Source organism: Etheostoma spectabile, unplaced genomic scaffold (genome assembly GCF_008692095.1).
Source record: "Etheostoma spectabile isolate EspeVRDwgs_2016 unplaced genomic scaffold, UIUC_Espe_1.0 scaffold00004893, whole genome shotgun sequence".
In the NCBI taxonomy this organism is placed as follows: domain Eukaryota; kingdom Metazoa; phylum Chordata; class Actinopteri; order Perciformes; family Percidae; genus Etheostoma; species Etheostoma spectabile.
Window position 1 is genome coordinate 23265 of NW_022603206.1, and position 9367 is coordinate 32631.

Here is a 9367-nt window from a genome sequence, read left to right on the forward strand (position 1 = left end):
ACCTCCAACTCCAAATGTTCGTCTGGGAGTCCCATCAAGCTTGAGCCATTTTCAGCGCAAAATCTCCTCACATTTCTTGCAGAAAATCCTCTTGCGTCCCCACTCTCCTGTTGTATGCGTGCAGAGATTTCTGCAGATGACAGGCCTTGTTTCGCCATGTCTAAAATCACATCAGCGTATGGATCCAAAGCCATTTTAGCGTGGGCTAAAGGCAACGCTGGTAGCCTAACGTTACACCAGCAATTAGACTGTTTTCGCGCGAATGTTCTTGCCGTAAGAAAACATCCGGTCCGAGAATACGAAAAAACAGGGCTTTTTTCGTTTCTGTTTTCTAGTGATTGTATGTTTTGTTTTATGAAATAGAAAAGGAAAATCAATTTTTTTTTTTTAATTTCGCTCATCCGTTTTTGACCATGAAAAGGAAAAATGCTTTGTATTTCAATTTTCAATTTTGTTTTTTAAAACGAAATTCAAATAACCACTCGTTTTTTGTTTTTTAATACCTGTTCATGAAATGAAAATCGAATGACCAAAACATACACGGACCCTGGCTGTTTTTCGTTTTTGTTTTTTTCATTTCAAAACGAAAATCCGTTGGCCGCTAAGTACACGGACCTTTCTGGGATACTGGGTGTTTCTCAATGTCAAGGATCCTTCCTTGGTAGGACTCGTCCTTCCAAGGAAGGATCCTTCAGGAGCAGGTCAGAGTCCTCCTTAGCATTTGGAGAACATGTACAATGGAACAGGCTATCAAGTGCACGTCATTAAGGGCTGGCGTCACTTAATTTTTTTGCTGCATTTCAAAACACTGGATGAAACGGTTGTGGAAGTGTTAACTGTGCTGTTAAATTATGCTGTTGGGATGTAGAAGATGAATCAGCAGCCGTTTCTTAATGTCCCGGAAGGATCCTCCAAAGCCAGGAGGAGGACGCTACGTCATCAACGTCCACCGAAGGACCGTTCCAATTTCGAGCATCCTCCGAATTCCTCCGAGGACGGAGTCCTTCATTCAGAAAATTTCCCATTGACGGAGAAGGATGCATATGTGTATCCTTCGCGGTCCCAAATCACCCACAATCCTATGCGCGAGCCTTTGACGGCTCGTTTAAAAAAAAAAAGAGCGGACATAAGCGGCAGTTCGAGCGGCATCGCTGACGGTGAAATGATAATTTAAATGTAAGTATCTTTAGTGTGTGCCGTACATTTGTTATCACCGTAATGTTTTACATAAATGTCAAGCTTAACGCTTTAAAGCTTGTACAAATTGCTATAATAATTAGGTAGATACACCCCGAGCTAACGTTAGCTAACTGAACCTGTCAGTTAACATTCGGCTGTTAGCTAGCTAGGTTGCTGTCTTTGTAAAGTTTAATGCACGGTGGCATGTTCATCTCTTTATATGCCGTTACCGTATATGCGTAACGTTAGCAGAGATTTAGAAAGTATTTTTATCACTGGTTGTATCTGTAGACGGGAGGTAACACTGCACCGTGTTAACTTCAATAGCCCCGTACAACGAAGGCTGACATGTTTGAGTACTTTCCCGTGTAATAACGGTATGTTATAGCATTCATAACGTAAACATCTTGTTGTTGTGTTAACTGTCTTTTAACAGGGACTAACGGAGGCGGTCACCAAGGACGGCAAAGCCACGACCAGCAGGAAGACAGAGGCCAAAGAGAGATGTTGAATACATTATTTGCTATATTAAGGATTGTCTTTCTAACAATAAATGCTTTAAATTAACTGGTTTGTCCGTGTCATTAAGTTCTCTGGCTTGTGTATATAATATTAACTGGTTTTCAAGGTCTATTTTCCCATCAAATTGTGACCTGGACAGAGGAAACTTCAATTATTTACTATAATTCAACAATTATATTCAGATGCTATCTGTTTTTATAACTCTATACATGTTTAAAAAAGAAGTAGCTGTTAAAATTAGCTTGCAGTTTACTGCATACATGTAACATTAGCTTATTTTACAGGTCAAGAAATGAAAAATATGATAAGCAACTACAAGGTAAACGCTACCAGCTAATGAGCTACCACAGGCAGGTATGACATGCAGTAAACTGTAAGTGAGAAAGATTAAATAGTACTGTCGACACGTGTCAAACATGAAAAGTCGTACCATTGATAAAAGTCCGCCAACAGAGTAAAGGTAGGTGTGTGTAATGGTCAAGGGTTGTTAGTTAGAAAACTACACAGTGGACTTTAACTGTATAATATACTTGTGATACAACTGTAATCTTACCAGGACAGGTTGGATGATTAACCTAAAGCTTTCTCCTTGTCTGCAGTCTGAGAGCAACACCATCATCGGCAGCTGTGTCTGATCGCCCTTCATGTTGAATAATATACTTGTGTATATATAGTAATGTTTGAACATGTATACCTTACGAGTTGTTACAACAGGATCAGAACAATTCCACGTCAAAATTGAACGGAAATAACAGTTAATTATATACACACGCCCAATAACTTAATGACACGGACAAACCAGTTAATTTAAAGCATTTATGTTAGAAAGACAATCTTTAATATAGCAAATAATGTATTCAACATCTCTCTTTGGCCTCTGTCTTCCTGCTGGTCGTGGCTTTGCCGTCCTTGGTGACCGCCTCCGTTAGTCCCTGTTAAAAGACAGTTAACACAACAACAAGATGTTTACGTTATGAATGCTATAACATACCGTTATTACACGGGAAAGTACTCATGCCTTCGTTGTACGGGGCTATTGAAGTTAACACGGTGCAGTGTTACCTCCCGTCTACAGATACAACCATTTATAAACATACTTTCTAAATCTCTGCTAACGTTACGCATATACGGTAACGGCATATAAAGAGATGAACATGCCACCGTGCATTAAACTTTACAAAGACAGCAACCTAGCTAGCTAACAGCCGAATGTTAACTGACAGGTTCAGTTAGCTAACGTTAGCTCGGGGTGTATCTACCTAATTATTATAGCAATTGTACAAGCTTTAAAGCGTTAAGCTTGACATTTATGTAAAACATTAACGGTGATAACAAATGTACGGCACACACTAAAGATACTTACATTTAAATTATCATTTCACCGTCAGCGATGCCGCTCGAACTCCCGCTTATGTCCGCTCTTTTTTTTTCAACGAGACGGCATAGGCGCATAGGATTGTGGGTGATTTGGGACCGCGAAGGATACACATATGTGCATCCTTCTCCGTCAATGGGACATTTTTATGAATGAAGGACTGAGTCCTTGGAGGAATTCGGAGGATTCTAGACATTGGAACGGTCCTTCGACGGACGTTGATGACGTGGCATCCTCCAAATTCTGGCTTTGAAGGATCCTTCCTTGACATTGGGAAACACCCTCTGTGTCACTAGAGATGATTGCCAGAGGGCTAACGTCAAGTAAGTGTAATTCTTTATTTTGCTTGTGTAGGTTTGTATTTAGGATTCAGTAAAAAAACAAACATTTAAATCAAATTTAAGTAATGTGTCACATTTTTATTCATCTTCATGACATATTTTTAATAGCTATGTAAACTACATTGTCCAAACTAACAGACTTCCTAAACTCTTTTTTTCAACATTTCATTTATGGTTAACAGGTAACAGGAAGAATCCTTTTACTGTCCATCCCAGCTATCATTTTTGGGCACCATGGATTGGGCGAGGCACACGAAAGTCTGACACTGTGCTAAACACAGAGTTTTTAAAAGCTCAAGATCCAAGAAACTCAGCAGAGGCAGATGACATCAATATTACTGAAGACAGACTCTCAAATGAGTTGATGAATTTGAAGGTATCCTTCACATAGTTTGTATCACTCTTTATTTTGTTCTTTTCACAAAGGACTCTCATTGAATCTGTTATAGGCCTACGACAAAGTGTTACATCTTTCTGGCTTTGTCACTTTTATGCTATCACTGGTCATTCCTGTAAATACATATCAACATTATATTTATATACTACTTATTGCTAATGGATTAATCCTTTACTATTCATTTAGGTGGTTTGGCTGCCATAATGTGTCCCTGTGGTGTTTTGTACAGCTTAAAGTTTAACATCCGAGCAGAAGGCCCTAGAGACTTTGCAGATATGCTTCTGTCGTGGAAACATATGCCCAATATATCAGTCTATGACTTTGCACGAGGTCTTGTAAACCACACCAATGTGAGAGTGCCAGAAAATCCACCATTCCAGCCAAATGAAGGCCGTCTTGCTCCTCCAACCCCTGAGAACATACAGGCCGCCAAAGACCGAACACTGAAGATCCACCTTTTGTGGCTTTTGGAGCCAAACACTGAAAACCTTGAAGATGATTGTCATCCGGTTACCAAATCCTCTCAACATTATGTCTTATGTGACAAGCTACATGAAGGAAACAGCAAGGATGAGAAGGACATTCTCAGGAGGATTGAACTTGTACCGGAGCTTGCTGGTCAGCTCAACAGCCAAGTAGCTGAACAGTTCTTTGCAAAGATGCGGAAGAACACTATTTCATTAACAATATGTTGCCTTCAGCTCACATTTTCTTGGTGCGAAACATTGTTCATCACCACAATGAAAAAAAAGACAGACAAACCATTGAGAAGATGAAAGAAATGTGAGGATTGCCAGTATCACTCTGGACACACTTGGGAAAGCAGTAGCAGGTAACATAAGTATAACAGTAGTTTAAAATGTAGTCTCCCAATCACATCCAGGACGTATTTTATGTACTGTTAATTGCTATGTTTAGCTCCACAGACTTCACTGGGCACTCAGACTTTATTGGAACCCACAAGAAATGTTGCTGGTAGGACTCAGTTAAACAGATTTCAGATATTTGGGTTGATCAGTTTGTTACGCTTGAAAAGTAATGTCTTTTTACATCTTTAACCTGTAGGACCAATCACCGAAAGGGAGACTTTCCTGTGTGACATACAGCCACAGAGTTCATGCTGGGATTTGAAACCTAGTTCACTACAAAAAGATATGGTAGGTTTGATTTCACTCTGTACATACACAAAGCTGGTACTCTTAATTTACGTGTGTGTGTGTGTGTGTGTGTGTGTGTGTGTGTAGCTGAAATATGTCTTGGACCCCAAAAGAAATCCAGATGAAACAATTATACGAACCCAGTTTACCAAAGTACAGCAAGTTACCTTGCAACGCAGAGACTTTTTGACTCTGGGCTTGGCACGGGAGTTGGAGGTCACAGTAAGCACAACTGAAATATTAACAACTTATTTGGGTTTAGCACACTGTTTTTGCCTTGTAATTTTTTTTTTTTATGCTCCATACAGATAGCAAATTGCTGTTTTCAAATAATCACCCAAATAGCACAGTCACAGGTAAATTATTTTGTTTGAGATATACAGCATCCAATGATACATTTTGTTTATTTGAAATCATGTTTAATTTAATTGATATATGTGCCATCAGCAAAAGGATGTTTATGCAGTGGATTGCTATGTTGTACCACATGGCTACCTCCACATTGTCCGGATACCTCGTCTTTCCCCGTAAATATATATTATTATATATTTTTTGAAATAGTTAATTTATAATTATTTACAAAAATAAAGGTTCAGATCTGTTCTGCTTTTTATTTCTACATGATTTGTCTTTCAGAATGATTTGGCAAACAAAGATTTTGTCCTCATACCTATTTGGAAACCAGGACACTACATGCTCTGTGTACGTCTGCAGTTTTTTATTACCCTTACTTTGCACTGAATTACTATTATAAACTAATTTATTCTTTGTAGAAACCTATTTTATTTTTAATTTTAGAAATTGTATTACAATTATTTACGTTAAAATTCCTAAAAATATGTGTACAGGTTTTGAAGCTGAGCGAGAGACACATTCTTTTCCTAGACTCCTTATTCCATAAACATCCGGAAGCCTCAGTTGCTTTGGCGATCAACGATACATTCAGATTTGCAGGTTTCAATAGCATGAAGTTCAGATGTTCAAAACATTATTTAGGATGTAAAGTTGTTAGTTATTTTAGCTTTTGGTCTGTTCCTGACCACATGAAGTTGTTCAATAAGCATGCTCCTGTGGTATGTTCTTTACCACATTTACAGTTCCATTTACTAAACCCTTGTTTTCAGCCTGGTCATTACCAATCCTTCAATGAATGCTTTCTGGTGTGGTAATGGTCAGGATACCTTGGGTTTTTAATGACCCTAAAGTTCTTGGAATATTGCCGTATAATCGTTTACTTATATAATATCAAAACTGACTCCTTAATGTCAAATATGGAATTTGTTGGGCTAGAAATAAGTATAAACCAGACTACTGCCATATCCCCAACATAGTTAGTTAGGTCTGTTTTAGCAATTTTGGAACCTAAAATGCTGATTAGTACTTTAATTGCAGTGATCTGGCGCAGAGGATTCTTCCAGGAGAAGAAGTAATGCAAAGGGCTTTTTGAGTCGAAAAAGAAGGAAGAGCAGAAGAAAAAATCTTCCACAGTTAACAGTAAATCAAAATCTAGTGTTTAGAGAACTGGATCCTGTGTTCCAATGGCCCACAATGCATCCATTGAACCTTGCTCACCAAGCATATACTAATTTTAAAGATTTTAACTGCTTGTTGTGAATGTAAACTGTTCAACTTTTGTTTAAACTATAAATGAATGAATATTGAAAATTGTTCTTACGTACATTGTTCCAAGTGTATTTGTATTGTAGTTTTTTTGTTCTTCAATACAATGTCTTAATTTTCTTAAGACTTTTCTAAGTTCATTTTTAAATTGATGAAAGGGTGTATATGATGAAAATAAAATCACTTTCAAACGTTTTATGTTCATACAAGGGTCCACATACTTAATATAGAATCAGTTATTTTAATCAAAATATATATATTATTTGAAATGCATTGTTTTCTTTAATAATATTATTTCAAGTGGAATTCCTTAAGATTTCAGGCCTCTTTGATTTACAATTTCTATGTAAATTAAAATGGAATTGTGCTGAGAAAAAAAAAAAAGAAAAAAAAAGAAATTTAAGTAAGAATTGAAACCTTTGAAGGTGTGAAACACCTTCTGCTCCTCCCATTTGAGACATGGCCCCCGCCATGGCTCATCTTAGCTACCAATTCTTAGGTAAGCAGGGCCCGTCATCTCTCTGATATAGGCCCCTAACACAAGTTGCACCATCTAACAGCCATACATCCTTCTCAGTCTGTGGAAGTTTTCTTGTAATAGAAGGTAGTTGAACTACTAGCAAGCTACGGCGAAATGTTAACGTGAACTAATAGTGTGATTACATGTAGTCAGAGGTGGGTAGTAACGAGTTACATTTACTCCGTTACATTTACTTGAGTAAGTTTTTGAAAAAATTGTACTTCTAGGAGTAGTTTTAAATCACTATACTTTTACTTTTACTTGAGTAGATTAGTGAAGAAGAAACTGTACTCTTACTCCGCTACATCAGGCTCCAATGAGCTCGTTACTCGTTACTACGCGTCATTGTTTTTACCCCCGCGTACGTCTCATTTTGTTTTATTTTGACAGAGAGAGAGAGTCTTCCGCTGAACGTGACTGTGCTTAACCAATCACACGTCGTTGTGCAGTCACGTGACCATACTCGTTTCAGCAGCGGGACCATAGACCGTTAATATGGGACAGGTTAGCTTTACACTCGTAGCAAAGCAAAGAAACAGCAGCTACGTTATGCGGTGTGTTCAGGGTCTACCAAAACAAACGGACATGTCAGCGTTCAACAACTCAACATCTAACCTGAGGAGACGTAGCGGTGGTTGTAGTTTCTGCTGTGGAGAGGTGGATGTTTGTCTTTTAGGTTACATACAGTATGTTTTACACATGCAGTAGGCCTATCCATCCAAATTTGATGTGACAAGTCTCTCAGTAAGCTATTTTGTAATTAATAATTAATTTTATTGATTGGATGAACTATAATTTGCCTAATATGATTATTTTGTATTTTTGTCGGTCTGATGATGCTTGTGTTGAGAAATAAATCAGACGTTACTCAACAGTTACTCACTACTTGAGTAGTTTTTTCGTCAAGTACTTTTTTACTTTTACTCAAGTAATTATTTGGATGACTACTTTTACTTTTACTTGAGTCATATTATTCTGAAGTAACAGTACTTTTACTTGAGTACAATTTTTGGCTACTCTACCCACCTCTGCATGTAGTTCAGTATTCTCAACCCCAAGCTGTTTATTCAAGTTTTGAGGACCTTCAGGTCTTCACATCTAGAAATAGCTGGATTTCGCCCTGTATGGTTGCTTACGGCCACACCACCCTGAAAGTGCCCGCTCCGTCTGATCTCGGAAGCCAAGCAGGTTGGGCCGGCTTAGTACTTGGATGGGAGACCGCCTGGGAATACCTGGTGCTGTAAGCTTTTTGTTAGGCGCTGTGGCTTCTTTGCTGGACGCAGAGCTGACAAAGAAACCGTATAGAGGACGTAACTTTTTTTTTTGAAGCAGCATTCTTCTTTAGAATCAAAATAAACGATCTCAGTGTTCAACAATTCAAGTAAGAGTTCAAAATACTTGCAGTTTGACCACAGGATAAATATAATATGTTCTGGAAGACAACAAGTCAACCAAGTCTAAGTAAAGACAGAGGTAAGAAAATTGAGAATTAATAAGAAAAATAGAAACATGGAATACATGAAAGTATTTAGGAGAAATACTGAAACATGTGGAACAAACAAATCAAAGAACCTTGAAAATTCAGAAGTGTAAATTATAGTGCAAAAAGAGCAAAAAGCAATACAACTTCTTGATTCCAAGGTGAAGGTAGTTGAACTACTAGCAAGCTACGGCGAAATGTTAACGTGAACTAATAGTGTGATAACATGTAGTTCAGTTTCCTCAACCCCAAACTGTTTATTCAAGTTTTGAGACCTTCAGGTCTTCACATCTAGAAATAGCTGGATTTCGCCCTGTATGGTGCTTACGGCCACACCACCCTGAAAGTGCCCGCTCTCGCTGATCTCGGAAGCCAAGCGGGTTGGGCCGCTTAGTACTTGGATGGGAGACCGCCTGGAATACCTGGTGCTGTAAGTTGAGTTGGCGCTGTGGCTTCTTTGCTGGACGCAGAGCTGACAAAGAAACCGTATAGAGGACGTAACTTTTTTTTTTGAGCAGCATTCTTCTTTAGAACAAATAAACGATCTCAGTGTTCAACATTCAAGTAGGAGTTCAAATACTTGCAGTTGACCACAGGATAAATAAATAATATGTTCTGGAAGACAACAAGTCAACCAGTCTAAGTAAAGACAGAGGTAAGAAAATTGAGAATTAATTACAGTAATGAAATAGAAACATGGAAATACATGAAAGTATTCAATTGTAGCAACTGGAGAAATACATGAAACAATGTGGAACAAAAAATCAAAGAACTCT

General features: G+C 38.1%; 1 long non-coding RNA gene and 1 pseudogene across 1 annotated transcript; both read left to right on the plus strand.

Moving 5' to 3' along the window:
- Positions 1–4004: 4004 nt before the first annotated feature.
- Positions 4005–5892, plus strand: LOC116677332 (uncharacterized). Its single transcript, XR_004328968.1, has 6 exons — positions 4005–4646; positions 4733–4789; positions 4880–5193; positions 5280–5327; positions 5608–5673; positions 5820–5892. It is a non-coding gene; the product is annotated as an uncharacterized LOC116677332 (long non-coding RNA).
- Positions 5893–8241: 2349 nt separating this feature from the next.
- LOC116677333 (uncharacterized) lies at positions 8242–8358 on the plus strand (annotated as a pseudogene).
- Positions 8359–9367: the final 1009 nt, after the last annotated feature.